The sequence below is a fragment of the Solanum dulcamara genome, chromosome 11 (assembly GCF_947179165.1).
Source record: "Solanum dulcamara chromosome 11, daSolDulc1.2, whole genome shotgun sequence".
Lineage (NCBI taxonomy): Eukaryota > Viridiplantae > Streptophyta > Magnoliopsida > Solanales > Solanaceae > Solanum > Solanum dulcamara.
In genome coordinates this window covers 57,130,279-57,153,344 of record NC_077247.1, presented here as the reverse complement: position 1 = coordinate 57,153,344, position 23,066 = coordinate 57,130,279, and the positions used below count along the sequence as shown (strand labels likewise).

The 23,066-nt window shown below is 33.5% G+C and overlaps 1 long non-coding RNA gene across 1 annotated transcript; it reads left to right on the top strand.

Moving 5' to 3' along the window:
- Positions 1–1,380: 1,380 nt before the first annotated feature.
- LOC129871985 (uncharacterized) lies at positions 1,381–22,338 on the top strand. The gene is made up of 14 exons (XR_008762364.1): positions 1,381–1,593; positions 2,678–2,732; positions 2,815–3,021; positions 3,107–3,315; positions 3,406–3,709; positions 5,177–5,410; positions 8,940–8,997; positions 9,254–9,347; positions 9,469–9,582; positions 10,241–10,373; positions 17,033–18,771; positions 19,125–21,169; positions 21,296–21,425; positions 21,525–22,338. It is a non-coding gene; the product is annotated as an uncharacterized LOC129871985 (long non-coding RNA).
- The last annotated feature ends 728 nt before the right edge of the window (positions 22,339–23,066 follow it).

Genomic DNA, 23,066 nt, shown 5'->3' with positions numbered 1-23,066 from the left:
TAATTTTTAAATAATCTAAATATAATATATTTTCTATATTAGAAGAAACAAAAAATAAATTAATTGTGTTTACTTATATATGAAAAGGACATAATTTGAAAAGGGTAGTAAATTAAATAAAAATTTATGAGAGGACAATAAACAGGAAATGGTAGCTTAAACAGTACTTGCATAGAGGTTGCATAATTTTGGGTAGGACAATAAACGGGAAATGGTAGCTTAAACAATACTTGCATAGAGATTATGCAATCGGCTCTCTTTATATACCACCATTTCAATACATTGCCATTTATTTACACGCCGGAAATTTTGATAAAAAACATATATTTCTCTTATGTTCATTTGATTTTTTAATTTGTTTTTTCGTTGTTTTAAATTTTCTGACTTTTCGCATTGTGGCTTGGTGAACTCCTTTTTCTTCTACATATATTTATTTCTATGTTGCCTACATTGAGTAATTTCCCTCCACAATCACCCTTGTTTGAAAAATTGCTTAGGAATATCACTTCTTTTTTTTAAAAAAAAAATGTCATCCTAAAAAAATAATTTAATATGACATGTCATCCTATTAGGAGAAAGAAAGATGTTTTAATTGCATCAAGTATATTTTGAGGAAGATATGAATAATTGATTGATATTTTAGTCCTAAAAGAAACAATAGTGATATTCTCAGAAAATTTCCTAAACATGGACGACTATTCAGGAAAAATACTCAGCCTACATTTATCAATTTATAATTTTGTAATATTTAATTCATATTAAATTATTTAATTTATAATTAGTTCACTTTTGATATTTTTGTTAGTGATTCTTCAATTTAGCTACGTACCTTTGTAGTTATTCTACAATTAAGGTATAATTTTAGTGTTTTTTAATTCTACAAAAAAAACGTATTTTTTAATCTGGGAAGCGATTAGCCACACGCATGCGATTTAAAGTGTGCGTGAAGATTATGCAACAATATTTGTTCAGTTTAAAAAATAAATAGATAAGTTATCCATTTATGTCTATTTTTTCCTTGCTATTAAATAATATTTAATATCTAATACATTTTTCAAAGCATTAAATTTAATATATTCAAAGAATAATATAGTAAAAATATTTTGAGCAAAAAGATAGTAGAAAATAAAATAACCCATTCTAAATAATTCTGATAAAAAAAATATATTTCTCTTATGTTCATCTAATTTCTTAATTTATTTTGAATTTTCTGCATTGTGGTCCTTTTTCTGTATTTCTATGTTGCCTACATTTATCTATTTATAGTTTTGTAATATCTAATTAATGTTAAATTATTTAGTCTTTAATTAATTTACTTTTGATTTTTCGATTAGTAATTCTTCAATTTAGCTACGTACATTTGTAAATATTATTCTATAATTAAGGTATAATTTTTAAATATAATATATTTTCTGTATTAAATAAAATGAAAAAATAAATTAAAAGACATAATTCTGAAAAGCAATTAGCTTAAACGGTAAGCTACAAGTCCGGCCCTATTTATATACCAACATTCCAATACAATGCCATTTATTGCCGCTCTTCTTCTTCGCTTTCTCTGTCTCAAAACATGTCGATATTTTCCTGCTCCAAGTAAGTAAATATTCATTAATATTGTCCTGTGTTTCTGGGTTTTTATTCATTAATGTTGTCCTGTGTTTCTGGGTTTTCTCAATGTAAGTATATGGTGGTCTGGAATCTTGCATGTGGTGTCTCTATATCCATGATTCTTGACAATTGTAAATAACTGAATCTGGGCATGTTCCTCTCTTCTCTGGAATCTTGCATGTTGGTTCTAGCATATCCATGATTCTTGACAACAAGAATTTTTTCGACAAACACACTGTTTAATTTCTCAACTTTCTTGCATTGTTGCATATTCTTGATTACTGAATCTGGGTATGTTCCTCTCTTCTTCTTCCTCTTCTTCTTTTCTTGGTCCCGTGTTTATGCTTTCTTTGTGGGTCTTGCATAATGGTTCTAGTTAGTTGATATATTGTTTATGTGGCTTAATTTCTCCTCCTAATCTGTTTCTATATATTGCCAACACTTTTTACTTTCACTAATTTCCCATGTTTTAGTATCGCCAAGAAGTACCTTCTTGTGTGGTTTTCCTGTTTAAAGATATCTGACGTTCACCAGGTGTTTGAGAAAATGTCTTAGCTAGAAAAATCATAATCTATTAGGTAAAGTTTGAAATTTAAGAACCATTTTAGAAACAACTAAATTCATTGTACTATGATGGTACAATGAATTATGACTGAAGGGAACGGTTTGAAGGGAAATACAAGACTCAATGAAGCCTCCTCATAATCAGGAGGGCAAATTCTGGCTGAAAACAATTCAGGACAACAGGATGCGGACAAGACCAAAGAAACGGAGACAGTTACCTGTTACAAGCTCTTCTCCTTTGTTGATTCCACTGATATAGTTTTGATGATAATTGAAACTATTGCAACTATCGGCAATGGATTGTCCCTGCCCATTATGACAATTCTTTTTGGAGGATGGACCGACTCCTTAGGAAAAAATCAAAATAACAAAGATGTGTTTGGGTAGTCTCCAGGGTTATGCTTTGAACATTTTTTAAATATTCTAAGTCCTTATTTTATCTATTGTTGATTGAGTTACCCTCCTGAAAATGAGATCTTCTAATTATCTGTGTAATTTCATATAGGTTTCATTTGAATTTGTCTACTTAGCTTTGGGATGTGGGGCAGCTGCATTTCTTTGTAAGTTCTCATTCCGCCTTTACTAAGCATAGGCAATTTTGAATTATTATTGAAGTTGAATTAATATGAGTGTGGTTTTCAGAGGTCCCTTGTTTGGTGAAAGACAGCCTTCTCGAATAATACTATTTTGCAGCAAGATTTAGCTTTCTGTGACAAGGAAACCAATATGGGAGAGGTGGTGGGGCGGATGTCTGGTGACACTGTTCTTGTACAAGACGCAATGGGGGGAGTAGGTACTCATGCTGAAAAAGCTACTCTACTAAGCCCTTCTTTGTGAAACCACTACATAGTAAATTGCTTTCTACATAAAAGATCCTTTGTGAGGATATGATTGCTCTTTCTATACTTGATATTATTTCCTTTAACTGCGGCAGGTAGGGAAATTTGTACAGCTGATATTAACATGCCTTGCGGGCTTTGTCATTGCATTTACCAAAGGCTGGCTTCTCACAGTTGTTATGTTATCCATCATTCCTCTACTTGTCATCTTTGGTGGAGTGATGTCCCTCATCCTATCTAGGATGGTGCCCCGTGGACAAGATGCTTATGCCAAGGCAGCAAGACAATAGGCTCCTTTAAAATGGTATGTCATAAGTTTAAATTACTGTGATGCCCATGCTCTGATGAAATTTATATTGGGAGTAAAACAATCTTTGTTTCACTTTCTTTTCAGAAAATAACCACCAGTAGATGAGATTGATCTTGTTTCCTCGTCAGGCTGCATCTTTTACAGGGGAGAAGCAAGTTGTGGCCAGCTATAACGAGTCCCTAATTAAAGATTACCATTCAGGGTCAAATGAAGGGCTGGCAAGTGGATTAGGTCTTGGGTCACATTTTGCTATTATGTACTCCAGCTATGCTTTGGCTATCTGGTACGGTGCAAGGTTCATCTTGGAAAAAGATATATTGGTGGTCAAGTTCTCTATGTTTCTGACACGAAGCTTCTCCAATAAGTAGCAAGCAATTTACTTTTTAAGGTACACTAATTTAACTATGCATAAGTTTGAGAGTGATTATACTGGATGCACTTGGTGTTTTTATAATAAACTAATAATAGTATAAGTGTACTAATTCGACGGGGCTTCTCAAGGCTTCCAGTACCTGTACTTAACATGTGCAATGGGGATACTGTACTTAAAAAGGGAAGAGATGAACCAGGGTAATACTTATAATTCCTTCTATTTCTCCTTTTGGTCCATCATCCCTTCCCTCTAAGGAAGGTAAAATAGGCGGAGCGGGAGAGTTAGTGAGAATTGAGGAGCATAAAATGATTTTTTTTGATTAATCCCAATCCCCTTTTTTAATTCTTCTTTTCAATGTTGTAGTTTACAGATTCCTCCTTTTAGTAGTTTATTCTTGAAATGTATTTAGCTTGAAACCAAAAGTTTTTATGATACGTAATTTTTTGTTGGGGGAGTTTTCTGCAAAAAAGGTGTGATGCTGGTGGGTAATTGGCGATGCATGAGAGGGATGTAAGTTCCAAATTCTATATTTATGAACTACATTGATTTCAAAGACAGCCCGGTGAACATTTCAAGTGCATGTGTTCTTTTATCTTCAACTTGCTTCCATTCAATTGTCTCTTAAGTTCCGTAAAGCAGTTGCCAGTTTTTCAGCTTTTTCTCTTTGGAAACAATCCCTTTTCTTTTCCAATTTTTTCCCCAGACTACTTGTTTGGATGAATAGGAAAGTTCTCGATCTATCTTTCAGGTTGAAGCCAAAGGAACTTTCTGTTTAGACGGCTTTTGCTGCAGGATGTAGAACTCCAAAAAATTGGAAAAGCGTAAGAGGAATGGGGGCTGTTAGGCTTGTTTTCAATTTGAAGCTGAAGTGCCAAAAAGCAATACTACAAGAAAGGCTCTATGCCTATTCCTAACTTCTGATGTAACTGCTTAAAGGTTGAAACTGAAGAAAGTTGAAGAGCTGTGAAACCCCTATTCTTCACGGTTCAGATCGTTTACTTATGTACTGGAACATTTGGAGAAGAGAGTGTGAAGGTGACATGCAAGAAGGAAGAAAAAGAATAAAACTGGAAATAAACCTCTGTTCTCTTTCGGTTTGATAGTGAGATTTCATTTAGTTTGTACCATAGTACTATGTTTTTTTTAAAAAAAAATGAGAACACACAAAGGTTTCATTAGCACTCCCTAATTCAGCACCACTTTTTTAAGGGTCACCAATTAGTTTGCTCTATGCTATCTTTGTTTATCTCGTTAAATATATACTGACGTGAAAGGAAGTATTATGTTGTGCTTGATTGGTGGAACATCACAACTGATATCTTCTTCTCAGCTGAGAAAAACTTGGTCCATATAGTTGTGCTTCTTATGCAACCAATGTTCTAAATGAAACTTACAAGATGACTGATTTATTGCTCCAACATAGTGCTTTTATTTTACTCTTTTAAAATTTTCATTCTTTTAAAGTGCATTTCCGTTCTCCAGGTTGTGTGTACTGAAGGACCATAGAAAATTAGAGAACTGGGTGTTATGGGTGCTTATGGGGAGAATGGCAATCTGCATCTAGCCAGGGAAGGGGGCCGCTCCCATCGCCGAATTGTCTTTGCTGCTGATATGATAGGCAGAGAGATAGAAAGGGCCCTATTAGAGGCAGTTGTTAAGAATCCTAATCGATATGTATTTGAACACCATTTTGCTGTAGATTTGTTGACCACTCAGGTAAGTTTATTCCTTAATAGCAACTGTTTGCATTGGTTATTATGGTGAAAACTTTTCTGTTCTAGCATCAATTTGGTCCAAAATGAAGGGTTGTTGCTTTAATCTAATTAAACTTGGCATTATTTTTTTGCTTATGTGTCATAGTTGACTCAAATGACATGCATTCAAACAATTGCTATGTTGGTGATCTATGGTTCTTTCGCCATTAACTTTTATCATTTTTTGGGTTTAAAGATATTCATGTATTATGATGTATGAATTTGTGTAGGTGCATTGATCATGATTCTGAAGATGTACCAATGACATTTAACAAAGTTGCAACTTGACTACATTTGATCTGTATGTTGTGAATAGTGTACAGAGATTTGCATATGCCACTGTTTGTGATACTTGACTTCATATAGTTACCTGAAAAATATTAGATATTATACCTGTAGAAGTGCTCCCTTAAGCTCTATAATTGGCGCTATTACTTTTAATTAGTATGTCTTAAAAATAAGTTCTCAACAAAATGGGGACTCAATGAGTAGTTAAACTTGTGCTTGGTAGTTCTTCATTTGTCCTGTTCTGTTGTAATTTTCCATTCCTAGATGAATTTATTGCAACTTATGTGAATATAGTGTTATAAATTATTGTTTTCTGAGCTAAGGCAAATGAATGAATAGAAATTGCATGTGTTTATTCACTTGATAATCTTGAATAGCGCAGAAAATCTTTTGTTCGTGATCCAATTAGATGTTTTTTCTCGGGAATTACATATTGTAGCTATTATGATTCTTATCTCCTATTTGACGTTTTGTATCATGTAGAATTTTAAGTTGAAGCTCTAAAGAACTAAAACTTGAGATTAAGTTTCATCTTGAAAATTCACCTTTTCATCCGATAAGTTACTTGTCTGTGTCATTACTTTTTGGAAGTCCTAAGTTAAACTTTTAATGTCATTGCAGTTTCATTATTCTTATACTTTTACATATAAACAAAGTCTCTGAAATAGTTGGATCCATGAAATGATAATCCGTCATGAGATCTCAATCACAGAAGATTATCAAAAAGCCACATTTCATTTGGATGAGTCATTGATATTTGTTTGGGTTATCTTGATGGGGGTTGAGAGATTTCTCTACTAGAAATTTTGTAAAAGGAAATTATCTGCGTAGATATATCGTTGAAGTTAGATTTCGAAGATGATACTAGTGATCCTCATGTAGCCAAATTCTTCTTATTTGATAAATAGACAATGACATAAAAATGAAATCCCTAAATTTAAGTGTAGTATGTTAGAAAATTGTATAAATTTAAATATCCCTGATAATTTATACACTTGTTTGTCTGAAAGATTAATTATTAGAAAGTGGACTAGATATTTATATTTCCTCATGAAGGTGGTGTTTTTTACAGGCTTAAGAATTTCTTATTTCTTTTCGAGATATATTTTTGATAGATGGTCTTATTTCTTCTTGAGATATATTTTTGAAGGTATGCCAAATATCATTCTTTCCTTCTTTAATTGATCACTTTAATTGTGTTCTATTGTCTTTTGCTCTTGTTATATATGCAATCAATTAGTCATGAGCAAACACATTATCTGCAACTATTGATGATTTATGTGTCAATTGACTTGATGCATTAACTTACTTAGCTTGATCCTCTTAAAACTATGAGTAAAAATAATTAGATGAACATGAAAAAAGAAACTATCTGTAAATGTCTATGACCTATGCGTTAATTGTGTTGGTGCATTAATTTAAGCAGTTACATCCTTTTTCGACCATCAAACTTTTTGGGGAAAAACGATGAGATGGTCATGGTACACCAGTTGAAGGATAAGCAAGAGAAATTTCTTCCTCTTTCTTGGGTCCAATATGATATTTTGGGATTTGAGAGTAAGGCATCATGTCTCTAGACCATGCATGATATGGAGGCAATTGTCTTCTCAGATCCTCCTATTTGATTCTGTTTGGTTGAACCTAATGTCCAAGTTTTATTCACCATTCTATCCAAAATTAAAAAAATGTTGCCACATATTTTAAGGTTTCACAATAGCCGCAATAATTTGGAGATAGTGAATTTATTACGCTCTTGTTGTGGCAAAGCTCTCGAGCTATGTTTTCCGCTTTTGGTAGAGTGAGTTCTGCATTTCAACTTACATTATTCGAAAATTGAAGTCAAATCTTCATGACCGTCCTCTACATCTATAGTCACATGCCCACATCAACATCAACACCACTCAAAAATGTAGAACCCTCAAGAAGAAAACGTCTCATAGATGACAAATTATAATATAGCTAAATCAACTGAAACATATGATTGAATGCTGAGACTTGCTTCATTGTCAAGATTGGACAAAAAATGTGTAGCACTTGAGAATAATATTTGTTTCGCACTTTCTCCTTGATTTTGCAATTGCATATCTATTACTAATTTCTTTGTTGTAGTAATTTCTCGCGTTTCTTCAACTTTTTTTGGTTCCACGTCAACTACTAGTACTTTTGTTGCTTTATTAGTTTCATGTTCTTTATTTCAGTTATTTCTCTAATTTGTGGGAGTTTTATTCCTGCATCTGTACAACATGTTGGATATTTATTCGCAACTAACTCCTATTGGATTTCTTTATTTCATACCACTTTTTCAATTGTCTTCATCTTTTCAAGGTGTCACCATATTAGGTATGATTTTCTTGCACTTTTTTGCACAAATCTTCTTCAAGCTCAAATTGGGTATCCATCTTTCTTAAACCTCTTTGTCTCCTTTGTACTCAAACTGGGTATCCATTTTTACTATCAATTTGTATGCTAAAGTGGGTTGCTTAACAGTTGATGTTAAAACCCTACAATAATTTATACATATGTGTGTACATATATATACACGCAGTTGATGCATAGGCCTTTTCATGTTTTTCTTGTTTCATTTTCATTTGTGGGTCTGCAACTCTGTGTAGAATGTAAACATGCTTGATTTTGAAGAATCAATTTATCTTGTCGGGAACCTTTTATGTAGTTGATTTTCATATTCTTCTCTGGGTTATTTAACAGGAATTGCACTAGAACAAAGATTCTAGTGCAATCGTGGAGGGGAAGGTAAATTTGCACTTGCATGAATAAATGTAACTTCTAAATTGCAATTAAATGTGCTCAATCAATATGAAATGACTACATTCATCTACTTTTATGTCTAGACACTTATGTTGTTCAAATTCCACACCACATTCATGTTGATATTCGATTCGGATGCAGATTTAGAGGTCGGATTGTTCATCACATAAATTTAAGATTGAAAAGTAAGGATTCGAGTGCACGAGTGCTGGGATAGGACAAATAAATGTATGTTATGACATAAATAGTATTCTCATGAAACCAAAATACAAATGGTGCATGTTCAACGTTTCTTTGTTGGAAATTGTTACTAAAACTCACCCAAATGAATATCGTAAGGTTTTGAAGGTGAAGTTCTTTTGAGATTCAATTTATAGTATCCATTAGGGTAGGTATAAAACTACTAACTTGGTCTTTGTTCTTGCCATTGTTTACAGGACGACAAATATTTGTACCTTGAAATTGATGATTGTAGACAAGATGTTGGTACAACAGGTAATTTTGTATAAACCTACCTGACACATGAGTTGACTGTTGTTTGCTAATAAGGAAATTTGTTGGGATTATTCTTTTTGCATTCATTTTTTGTGATGTATTTTACAACCAACCAGTTCGAAGGAAGCAAATGCATTCCAATTACTTTTAGTTTTCTCACAATTCAAACAAATGAAAAATATTGATTTACGTACTTTACTTCTAAATATGTACTCTGTCCTGTTTGATCTTTTGCTTTGCATATATAATCTGGAAGCCCAAAGAGGGTCTTGCATTCTCTGAAAAGGGCCTCTACTAAGAATCGCCCTTGTGCATCCCAGTGTCTCCTTCAAAATTGTTGGTATTTAAAGGTCCGTCTCAGTTACACAAGCTAACGTAGGGATATTTCCTGTCTGGTTTCTTAGATTTTATTCATTTGCATACATAGAGGATGACCTGCTTTGCACACGTGCTTTTCCTTCCCCATTGCAGCTGTTGTCCAGTGGGTTTGGGATTCATCTGAGTTCCCTTAATAAATCGAATGCAAGCGATGGTTCATTCAAGTTCCCAGGATACATCTCAGGTCCTGATGTTTACACAGTGAAGGTATACCGATCCAAATTGATGGATAAGAGACGTGATACGTTGTCTTTTCTACACTTTGTTTCCCTAAAACCATTGTTTAATTTGTAGATCTTTCAATATTTTTGTACCCATTTATTTCAGTATATTTTCCTGAACAAAGAAAACAAAACAGAAAACTAATCTTTAGTTAGCATTTACTATTTTCCCCTGATTTCAAATTACAAAAGCCAACTCAACTGCAAAACCGGAACTTAATACGCTACTGGCGCAACTTAGAGTACTCCACCGGATTGCTGCTCTTAACTGTCCTAGTGACAATGTCTGATCAAAATCTTAAACCCTATATCAATTTTCCTGCCGATCTATCTGCTCAAGTAATATTACTGCTTTTTCCGTTGTCTTTGTATTCTTCCATCCATTGAAAAAAGAAGAAGGAAGATTCGAGCAAGAACGGGATATAGTCAGATTATCTTGGAATTCTTGCATGCAAGCTTTTAAATAAAAGTTCAAGAACCTTTTGGTGTTTTGAAGTTACATATTTTAGAAATTGTAGTTTTTAAGAATTTATTTTCATGGAACATATCAAGGAAATTCAAGAAGTCTTTTAAAATAAATAAATTATGTTGTCATTCTTGTAGGTATGTTAAGGGTGTTTAAGAATTTGTTTTTACTTTTTTAGGGAGTTGAGGAGCATTAAGCGAATGCTTGAGGCTATTTGGAGTTCAATTTGGTCGGGGGTTGTTATCCTGTATGATTTCACAAGGGTTTTTGAGGAGTTGGTTTTCAACCGCCTCAATGCTGGTGCCACCAAGGTGTACTAATTTTCCCTTTCAAAGTTTCAATATTCTTTATGACTTTACTAGGTATTGAATTGAAAGATGTGGAGCTGTTGTTGAAGGCCTTACTCGCACAACTCTAAAAAAAAATTCTTTAATTATAAGAAGTTGTGATTTGTAGTATATGAATGAAAACGCTCAATTGGACAGACTTTCGTAAACACCCTCAGTGGTCAGTTTCTTTTACATGGTCTAGATCTTTTTTCTTTGAAATTAACATGGTCTAGACTATTTGATTTTGATTGTTTCTTAAAAGTTGAAAATTGTGCCATGTAAGAGAGTGGGGAATTATATTTTTTTTTCTGATTTTGTTAATGTTTTGAGGATCAATACAGGAGGGTGGTTGCGAATATGGCAAGTCGTGCTTTTATGTAATTTAATCGCTTAGACTAGTTGCACAAAAGGTAGTGATCGGTGAGGCTCTTAAATGAATTCTTATGTTTCTTTGTTTGCTGCTACTGATAATGAGGGCATATGCTTTATATGAAAATTGATATATCTTTCCTCCTCTTAGTATGATGCTCCATTCTAGTATCATAAGTATTTTTCTTTTCCATATGAATATTCTTATATGTTGCTGTAGGCATTGGGGCCTACTATGTTAAGGTGGTTGACAATGATAAGTATTAGTTTCTTTGACATTGATCTATTGCATTTTGATGGGCAGAATGTTCTGCTCAATTTATTGTATTATTTGATCACCTGAAGTTGGTACTTTCTTTTGAAGGATCTGGTGTCTCACGAGATGGACTGGTGCTGATGGGAGAAAGATATGGTAATCTTTTTGCAAAATGTTGGACTGACATAATCTTTTCTATTGTATTGATGATGCTGTACAATATTTATTATGCCCGACAACTATGATGTTCATAACTTGGAATGGTTGTTATTGTCTATAGGATTGCATGCATTACTCAACTGATACGTTGTTTGATGGTTTGTGTTCATTAGTATCTTTTTACAAATATTCTTGTATTTATAGTTTTGCGGTTTTAATTGTAATTGGGTAAATTTGTATGGCTGTACACAACACAAAATATTGATACTTACATGTTGGTTTTGCTTTTATTGTAAGATGTTCATGTACATCGATTTTCTGGTGCTTCATTTGCAATAAAATACTTTCTTTACTTGTACCGCCACCACAAAAGAAAAAAAAGTGGGGGGGGGGGGGGATGAAATATATTTGTTGTTGGTTTCTACTGTATGTTTATATGTTTTGATTATTTATTCTAGCTAAAGTTGAGTTGGAACATACATATTGGTGCTTGGGTATTTTTAGCCCAGCTTATGGAGACAGTACATGTGCCTGCTTGTTTCATCTTCTGTTATGATTCCTTTTCGTCTGGCCATTTTAACTATGGTTTCTTATGCTTTCTTTACACCAGCGACCTTAAAATATTGCCTTCAGACGATATGCATGCTTTCGCAGCAAGGTTTGGCTTTAAAGGAGAGGCACGGAGCCCTATTTCTGACATTTCTTTGTTGGAAATTGTTACTAAAGCTCAAGGGAGGCCAAATGGATATTGTAAGGTTTTGAAAGTAAAGTCCTTTTGAGATTTAGTTGGTAGTATCCATTAGGATAGGTATAAAACTACTAACCTGGTATTTGTTCTTGCCATTGTTTATAGGACGGCAAGTGTTTGTACCTTGGAGTTGATGATTGTAGTCAAGACATTGGTACAACAGGTAATTCTTTATAAGCCTACCCGATACATGAATTGACTGTTTGCTAATAAGGAGATTTGTTGGGATTTTTCTTTTTGTATTTATTGTTCGTGATGTATTTTATAACCAACCAGTTTGAAGGAAGCAAATGCACTCCAAGCACTTATAGTTTTCTCACAATTCAAACAAATGAAAAGTATTGATTTACATACTTTACTTCTAAAGTTGTACGCTGACCTGATTGATCCTTTGGTTTGCATATATGATCTGGAAGTCCAAAGATGGTCTTGCATTCTCTGAAAGAGTTTGTACTCTTGTACATCCTCTCCTTCAAATTATTTATATTGAAAAGGTCCATATTTGTTACGTCAGCTAACATAAGGATATTTTTTGTCTGATTTCTTAAAATTTGTTAATTTACATGCAGTGAGAATGACTGGCGTTGCACACGTGCTTCTCCTTCTCCATTTCCGCTATTGTCCAGTGAGTTTGGGTTTATCTGAGTTGCCTTAATAAATTGAATGCAAGTGATGGTTCATTCAAGCTCTCAGGATACATTTCAGGTCCTGATGTGTACACTATAAAGGTATACAGGTCCAAATCGATGGATAAGAGATGTGATAAAGTTATCTTTTCCTTTTCCTAACAACCATTTTCCTTCAAATTTTTGATATTCAAAGGTCCTTCAGGATCCGAATTGTACCGAACTAATTTTAGATTTCGTAACCGTATCTAATAATTGGGTAGATTTTTTATTTTGTAAAAATTAACCGCAAAAATACTAAGCCGAACCGAATAATATGTGTAAAATATATTTTATATATCAAGTTTTAAAAAATAAAATAATAAATATTTTTGCTTTAAACCTGAGATAACGACAGTGACTATAAGTGAACAAAATTAACAACACTCAAAGTCCTAATACTAAAACTTCTTATAGTACTCCAGTTGAAACTAAATTAGTACTAACATCTCAACTTTCGAGTAGTAATTAGTAAACTGCAAGGTAATCCAACGATCTTGGATAACAAGCTATATGGTATTAGATATTTTTCCTCTTTTATGATTTAAATTTCTCTTATTGGATACATAAAGTAAGTAAACTCAATTCTTGAGTTCCACGTTGATTGATTTTTTACACTATCATAATATAATGGGATGAATTTCTATTCTTGTTTTCTTGATTCATCACCTTTTAAACAATAAAAATGTCTAGAGCTTTTTTTTTAAAGTCATACCCAAGAATACATGGTAGGGCGTTCTAAATTTCATATTTTAAAAAAAATACAAAAAATTAATCGAGTCGTAATGATATCGAAAAGAAATCGAGAAAATGAGACAGTTTTGAAAAGTCTAGTTTTGATTATAAAAAATAAAATAATTGAAAAATGATTTGAAAAGTCTAGTTTTGATTATAAAAAATAAAATAATTGAAAAATGATATGATGTAAATTTTATAGAATAACCGTTCAAACTGTACCATTGACACCCTTAAAGTTGATAGCTTGAGCACTCAATAGGTTGGGGTGTCCTCATTTTGCCTTATAAGCTCTAAAAAAACTCTAAATAGAGATCTAGATCATTTGTATTAGGCATACCTTATTTGTTTGCACTTAATAAAGGTCTTAATTTTAATTATTTAGATCTTACTCATTAAGTTTGTTTGTTTTCAAGGTGTGAATCTTAATTATTAAGTGGGTTTATTTTTCTTAGTTTACAATCACTTAATGGGTCTCAATAGATCAAAATGAAAAAGATCTATAACAAATTCTTAATATTATTAAGATATCTATTTAAAAATTTCTACTAATATGATAGTTCACCGTCACTCCTTCTACTTTCATCCACCACACACAATCAATATCAATCACCACCACCTACTATCCACAACCACCATCCTCAACCAACTCAACTACAACTATCACCAATCACCACCACCACCACCATCCTCAGCCCAACCACAATTATCATCAATCATAAAAATCAATTGTTATCACCATTAGCCACCAATAACAATCATCACCATCAACCATTATTACATTCACTAATCACTATTGATATTTACCATCATTAGTCATTATTATATATCGTTAACTCTTAGCATCATTCATCATTTTCATTAGTTATCAGTATCATTCCAATATTAATTATCAATTGCTACCAACAATAACCACGTAAATCACTAGTACCAATCACTATATCATAATACTATCCAAAATCACTATCATCAGTAAATATCATCCCAAATTGGCACATACAATCACCATCATTAGTCATCACCACCACTAATTGTCATATCAAATTTTAATTTTTTTTATTGATATAATATTAGATCAATTCAGTATTTTATTTGAATTTTTATATTTATTATATTTAAACAAAGACAATTTTTATAGATTCAGATGTTTGGAAAACAGACAGCCTTAACTATTTAATTCAGATCTTATCGTAACATCTTAATATTCAAATGTGTTTTCAAATTTAGACCTCTAAATTTTAATACACATCTATAGCTGCTCGAAAAGGACTGAAAGAACTTACATTAGGTCGTGACTTGAGGGTGAGGGGAAGATTCAAATGCACATTCAGATTCAAACGTATTAATCTTAATGCTCATCTTAATATTCAAATGTGCATTCAAATTCAGACATTTTAATCTTAAAGAAAACAAATGCGGCCAAATCATGTGTAGGTTTCTAAGCAATTACTACTGAAAAAGGAAGTAATTGAACAATGACAATTAGGAAATGTTTGTTTCCGTAATTGAATGTTAGTTAAAAAAGATGTCTTGCAAACAGTTATAAGATTATAAATATTTAAGTTAAATAGAGCAATATTAAATATTTTGAAAGTTTAAAATGAGATTATGATCATTATAAGTAAATGTACAGTTCAACTACGAATTTGAAATACACTTACTTTAAGCTAAATTAGATATTTAATTTTAAAAAAATTATTTACTATGTATAAAATATTAATTTATAATCTCATAACTTAGAATTAAAATTTTTAATCATAAATTTCATATTCTACATCAACCTATAAAAATTACACAAATTCAATAATTTAAATTATATGGGATGATAATAAATTTCACATTACTCAAATAGACTCTTCTTATTAACTAGTGTATTTTTCCCCCGCGTGTATTAACTAGTTAGAAAACCATAAAAGAGACACCACCTGCGCATTTTAGAACTCAACGCCATCATATGTACCAACCACCTATTTTCCCCTGCGCATCTTAGATTACTCCACCGGATTGCTGCTGTTAACTGTGCCGGTGACGATGTCCGATCAAAACCCTAAACCCTAGACAATTTTCCTGTCGATCTATCCATTTGTATTCTACTGCTTGCCATTATCTTGATATTCCTCCATTCATGAAAAGGAAGAAGGAAAATTCAAGAACTTGTTGGCTTTTTGAAGTTACATTAGTATTCTCAAATGCATATTTCGAAAAAAGTAAGTTTTCTCATCCTCGCAGTGTATGTTAAGGATGTTCAAGAATTTGTTTTCCCCAATTTCATACGCTACCGGTGCATCTTAGATTACTCCACGGATTGCTGCTATTAACTATCCCATTGTAGACGTCCGATCAAAACCCTAAATCAATTTTCCCGCCGTTCTATCTGCTCAAGTAAATACTACTGCTCTTCCCATTATCTTAGTTTTCTTCAATCCATTAAATAAGAAAGAAGGAAAATTCGAGAACTCGATATTGTCAGATCATCTTGGAATTCTTGCATACTATAAAGGAAAAAACCAAGAACTTGTTGGCATGCATTCTCTTTAAGTAAAATTGAAGAACTTGTTGGCTTTTTGAAGAAATTGTATTTTTTAAGAATTCATTGTCACGGAACATATCAAACAAATTCAAGAAGTCTTTATAAATAAATAAATTATGTTGTCATTCTCGCAGCCTATGTTAAGAATGTTCAAGAATTTGTGTTTACTTTTTTAGGGAAATGGGGAGCATTAAGTGAATACCTGAGGCTATTTGGAGTTCAATTCGGTCAGGGACTATCTTCTTGTTGAGGAGTTGGTTTTCAACAGCCTCGAAGCTGGTGCCACCAAGGTGTCGTAATTTACTCTTTCAAAGTTTCAATACTCTTTATGACTTTACTAGGTGTTGAATGGAAAGATGTGGAGTCTGTTCTTGAAGACTCCACTCTCATAACTCTAAAAAAAATTAAGTAGTTTAATTATAAGAAGTTGTGATTTGTAGTATCTTGAATGAAGACACTCAATTGGACAGGCTTTCATAAACGCCCTCACTGGCCATTTTCCTTTACATGGTCTAGACTTTTTGACTTTGATTGTATCTTAAGAATGGAAAATTGTGCCATGTAAGAGAATGGGGAATTATGGTTCATCCTTTCTGATTTTGTTAATGTTTTGAGGATCAGTAAAGCTGGGCTGCTGAAAACATCATAGTTAAGTGACTAACGATGGCAAGTCGTCTTTCATGCAGTTTTAATCGTTTAGACTAATTGCACCTGCAAATTTTTGTGTTGCTTGCACCAAAGGCAGAGACCAGTGAGGCTCTTCAATAAATTCTTATGTTCCTTTGTTTGCTACTTCTGATGACGTGGGCATATGCTTTATATGAAAATTCATACTATTTTTTCTCCTCTTAGTATGATGACCCATTCTAGTATCATAATTTTTTTTCCAAATGCATATTCTTATATCACCACACTTATTTCTTTTTCCATGAGATTTACTTCCTTGTAGGACTGTTCTTTTGTGTTTGTTATTCTTATAAGTTGTGTATTCCTAAGTTGAACTTTAACCCAGTTTCCACTTTCCACCAGGTATAGGCATTGACACCTGCTATATTAAGGTGGTTGACAATGGTAAGAATTAGTTTCTTTGACATTGATCTAATGCATTTGGATGTGCAGGATGTTCTGCTCAATTTATTATATTACTTAATCACTTGAAGTTGGTACTTTCTTTTTAAGGATCTAGTGTCTCACGAGATGGACTGGTGTTGATGGAAGAAAGATATGGTAATCTTTTTGCAAAATGTTGGACTGACATCATCTCTTCTATTGTATTGATGCTTCTGTACATAATTTATTATGCCCGAAAACTATGTTGTTCATAACTTGGAATGATTGTTATTGTCTATAGGATTGCATGTATTATCTCAACTGATAGGCTGTTTGACGGTTTGTGTTCATTAATAACTTTTTACAGATGTTCTTTTATTTATTATTTTGTGGTTTACTTGTAATTGGGAAAACTTCATATAATTGCCATTTACCAGAATTTTTATTGCACCAACTTTTGCAACATTCATTAAATTTAGACCTCCTAACTCTGAGCATGAAGTTATATGTTTTGGTTAAAGCAGGAACTTAAATCTGATTCACGAGCAGCCAACATCTGTCACACTTCTTGCGGGTAACATTCTCTAATACTTGTCTCTGCCATATTATACATTCAAAAAGTTAAGTACATGTAAACCATTTTCAAATCAGTCTTAGAAGGGAAAGGTATTGTAGTACTGATTAGTTGCTCACCTACATTCTCAAACCTTTTACTACACTTTATAGCTTATTCTCTTCAACATTCATATTTCTCCCTCTGAAGGATATATGCCTGTCTAAATATGGAAAACAAAGCATGACAAGAACTTCTTCTCAGGCTTGTTATTCCATTCTGAGGTATCAATAACAGTTCATATCAGTTCTGTGTTCCATTTTGTTAAAAGCAAGAATGATTTTTGAGGGTTTAAGGTTTTCAAGTGTCATTTGTGCGCATTGTCTCTTAAGGTCCATTTTATGTTTTAATTGGGTTGATTATAGTAAGTGAATTATGATTTGTAACTTATAACTTATAAGGGAAGATCTTTTCTATTCTAATACCATCAGTGACAAGACAATGCTAGAAGTTCTCTCTTTTTGAATTATAAGGCCTTGAAGCTTGAATAGCTTCCAACTTAATTTGGAAAACTATTCATGACATCATTCATGTTTTAGGAAATACTCCACTAGCTAACAAAATTCTCTTGCACGTGTTTCATAAGAAAATAATTGTTTTCTTGATAATACAGGTTCCGTGTATTTTGTGCGTTAATCTAACTGATGTGGGTCTATTAGAATTTATTCAGTAGGTTAGTCCATCAACACTATAACTAGCTCTCATATTTTACTCCTTCATTTAACTCTAATCTTTCTCCTGGAATCTTGCTTAGGTTCTTGTGTAAATGCCGTGACATGTTCTCTGAATAATATATTTGCAACCCGCAGCTTGTTGATACAGATAGATCATCAATAGTACCCCCATCAGTGAATCGGTTCCTGAATAAACAAGGCTTGCAGGAGTAAGTTAATGTTTTATATATGAATCTGGAGCTACCTTGATGCTCTCGCCTCCACTCACCCCCCACCCCCCCACACACACACCACACACACACATATTATACATTCAAAAAGTTAAGAACATGTCACTTGTTCATTTTTTTCCCCATGTTTATTGTGCAATCAAATAGCCAGAAATGGGGTGCAGCATTATATCCCTTTGTTGGCTCCATTGATACTGATTTTCTTAATCAGATAAAGTTGTTTTGTTGTGTTTTTCAAGAATCTCTTATGGTGACTGGTTGGTTCTTAATGTTACTTGTAAGATTAGCGCCCCGGCCTTCTCTTTATTGAAGATATTGTCGCGAATCTCTGGACTGCAAGTAACTCTGTCGGTGAGAGCATGTACTCAACATTTTTATGCAACATCACTTAGGATTCATTGTATTTGATGTTATTTGTACATGTGGCTTTGTCCACTTCACATTCCCTTCCCTGTAGGTTGTAGCCCCCCCCCCCCTGCCTCCCTAAAAGAAAGGGGAGGGAGGGAACAAATTGTGGAAGGTAGGTTAGAGGAAGAGAGAGTTACTTATGCATCAGATGGTGCAAAGCATTTCACTGTTATGCCATCGTGTAGTTTTATCACTTTCTTTTCTCTTAAGATACTTTTGGAAAACATTGATAAGAATATAGTTGTTGAAGTATCCTCCTCATCTATTGCTATCCCATTCCTTGCTCTTCTTTTCAGATATGCCTGTGAATTATGAGATCCGGAAAAAGAGGTACGGGGCCAGAGTTGCAAAGCGACACTTGAACTTTCTTCCCTACAGCCAAGAAAACTAAGTGGAGAGTGCACTATCAGGAAATCCAGATTCCTCTATCAGATCGAAAGTTCAAGTCGGTAAATTGATGGATCTCTTGCTCATTGCACAGTGTGTTAACTGGAAATCCAGAAACTTTGCGCAACTCCTTTCATCTAATGCTTTGCCTATAGAGGATGATTTCCTGGATAACAAATTCAGTTCTTCAGCTAGCTCCAGTTATAAATCAGACTGCCTGTTACGTTCAGGATGGGAGGATGAGTCTATTGTAGCTGGCAGATCAATGGAGAATGCCTCATCCAGGGAGTCTCTTGAACTTGATGACAGTTCAAATGTGATGCATGAGAGAAAGAAACCATATATGCAAAGCTGTTCATTGGACAGAAGCCTGATACATGATGGATCATCTTTTGCTAGTGATGAAGATCTCTGTAAATCCAGACAAACCTCTATGGAAGCTGCAGAGTAAAGGAGTATTCTCTGTCAAATCATGCTACTGGAACAACAACATCAGCTTCTCTTCCACTAGAATTTTGCCTTGGAAACTAATCTGGAAAATTAAAATCCCCCTGAAGGTGTCCTGTTTTATATGGCTGGTGATCAGGAGAGCTTGCCCAACCCATGAAGCACTACAGAGAAGAGGTTTGCCGATTTGGTCAAGGTGTTTTCTTTGTGACAAGGAGGCAGAGGTAAACAACCACCTCTTCCTACACTGCATAACAGCTGTAAATATGTGGAACATGTTCTTATGTATGCTTGGAGTAAACTGGACAATGCCTAAGAACACTTTTGATTTACTGAGGAGCTGGGAGACAATTGGAAGAAGAAATTATGAGGAAGACTAGTGGAAACTAATTCCAGCCTGTATTTAGTGGACCTTATGGAGGGAAAGAAATGCAAGGTGTTTTGAAGGCAAAATCAACAACATCCAGAGGATCAGAATGAACTGCATAAGCCTTCTTTATTTTTGGTGTAAACAAGATATGGTGGGGGATATAGATGTGTTAGTTGACTTCATAGGAAAACTGTAAAACCTTAGACCTGACTGGTTGTTTCTTTTTTGCTATGCCCAGTGAGGGTTGCAACTAACCATCTCATCATTTTTGGATGATGTTATCATGTGAATACAAAGTTACCTTTATCAAAAAAAAGTTTGAAAAAAGTGACTACAGAAATAAATGAAATTGCCTTGAAGATGATTGTAGTTTTGAATTTGAAGGAGCTGATGATGTTAACCAGGTCTTAAATCAAAGGTCTCCTAGAGGCAAGGCCAAGGAAATATATTATGAGAACTTTTCCAGGTGCAAAACTCAGAGCAAGGCATTGTGGAGTCAAAATTTGTCACGAGATTCAGAAAAATATTCATTATCCAAGGACATTCTGGATGAAGACTATCATCTTATGGATTTCATGGTTCTGGTCTGCTATCTTTTAGTCCAGAACTGTCTCCTCTGCCACCAGATCCTTTGCTCGGGACCAGGTTTCAAGATTTTAATCCTTACATCTCCGAAAATGGGATTGAAACTTCTGTTAGACATGAAGTTGTTGTCACATACAATTTAGGAAACATGGAACATAATCTCTTGGCCCCTGCGATAAATAATTTGGAAAAAGAGGACTGCTTGTTCCCAAATTCTGCAAAGTTTGATCTCAATTTTTATGCTCTTTCTAGATAGGATATAGCCAGTATAGGGGCACTTGATCCATGTGATGTTTATATTTCAGGTCCTTCTGAATTCTATTATGATGGAGATGATTTGACACATGCATTCTCATGGTGAAGAGAATCTTAGGAATTATTTGATACCACGAGCTATGCTCTCCTCTAGGGTGGATGGGGACTGCATAAATGGATTGATGCTGGAAATTGAGGAAAAACAGATGAAGCTTATAAGGTTATAAGGTAGAAGAAGAGTAGAAGAAGCCATTCAGCTCCTCTATTTTACCAAGGCAAGAAAGTTCTTTGTCAAGAGTGAGTCTTGAAGAAAGTCAGCAGGAAATAACAATATTAAAACTTGTCCTTGAGTGCTTGTTTGTGTTAATAATCAATGATCACCGAAAATGTGTGCAACTAGTTAATGTTCTTTCCATCGTGCAGAAATTAGAGCGGTAAGGAGACTGCATCATTCTGCAGAAGCTATCTACTCGGAGCTTCCACAGCAGTCATCCCATCAATGTAATCAATCTTCCACCCCAAGTTGTGGCGATGGTTTATTTTCTGATGAAAGGTAATATTATCAAATTTCTTGGGACGGTTAGATCTCTTTCTGATATTATCTCAATCAAATATGTTAGTAACTCACACGACCTGATGTTTCTCTCTTCAGGCCAAGTGTGAATTTAACTGACGTGGATCTGTTAGAATTTCTTCAACAGGTTAGTTCATCGACACTAACTAGCTCTCATATTTTACTTCTTCATTTAACTCTAATCTTTCTCATGGAATTTTGCTTATGTTCTTGCTTATATACCGTGTCATGTTCTCTGAATAATGTATTTGTAACCCACAACTTGCTGGGACAGATGGATCATCAATAGTACACCCCAATTGGTGAATCGGGTGCTGAATTTAATTTATGTATTCTGATCTACCTTGATGCCCCCCACATAAAAAGAAGATAAAGAACTTGGAATTAGAATCAAAAGTGATTTAAGATATTTTTTTGTACTCTTGATGTCTTTGTTTTCATTTGTTGTTGGAACAATAACTTCGATATGGATAGAGTGGAACAAATACAGGGGAATGAGGATCAATATAGCAGCCAATTAATTGTTGCCTTCAGAATGTTCTCTTATTGTTGAAGAGTTGAAGCAAACTTCATTGTGTTTTCAAGTGAGTGGAAAATTGCATTTCAGGAAATATATGTGCTGAAACTTGCATTTGATGGTATCTAGCATGCGATCATCACATTGAAGAATAATTTGGATTTGGGGTACAATACATCTATTAAACAAATAAATGTATGTACTTAAATGTAACACTAGCTTTTGGTGGTAGTAACTCTCTCTCTCTCAACACAAACATTTGTATTCATGTAAAGCCATTGTAATTCACTGTGTATAGATAATGAAATAGGTAATTTGATTGTAACATCATTCAATTGTTGAGATGATTAAATTTGTATGTCCCACTCTCTAACCCTCTTTATTTTTTATTCATTAAATAATAATAGAGGCATTTTTCGATCAAATTGTTGACGATAGGGGTATATTTAGAGGAAATTATTAACTGATAGCATTTTTATTCAATTTTGCATAATTAAGAGCATTTTTGACATTGTTTTCAAATATAAAAAGATATTATTTTATAAAATTGACTAGAAATAAAAGATTGTCACGTGAATTGAGAGGAGATTGTAACCGTTAACATTCATGAAACTGAAAAGGAAATAAAATGTCACATAGCAATAGGTTTCATATTTATTTAAGGAGATTGTATGATATTGATGGCTTGAGCACTCAATAGGTTGGGGTGGTCTCATTTCGCCTTATCAGCTCTAGGAAAACTCTGAATAGAGGTTTAGATCATTTGTATTAGACATGCCTAATTTGTAGGTGCTAAGATTAAAAGTCAATAGGAAAACAATTTAGATCATATACACGTCTCTAAGCAATCACTTAATAAAAAAAGAAAGTAATTGAACAATGACGATTATGAAGTGTGTGCTTTCGTGATTGATTGTTAGTTAAAAAAGACGTCTTGTAAAAAATGTAAAATTATAAATATTTAAGTTAAATAAAGTAATATTAAATATTTTGAAAGTTTAAAATGAGATTATGGTCATTAGAGATAGATGTATAGATACTAACAAGGGTTGTAGTGTGTTGCTGAGATTGTTTTACTTTAACCAAATACACTTATTTTAGGC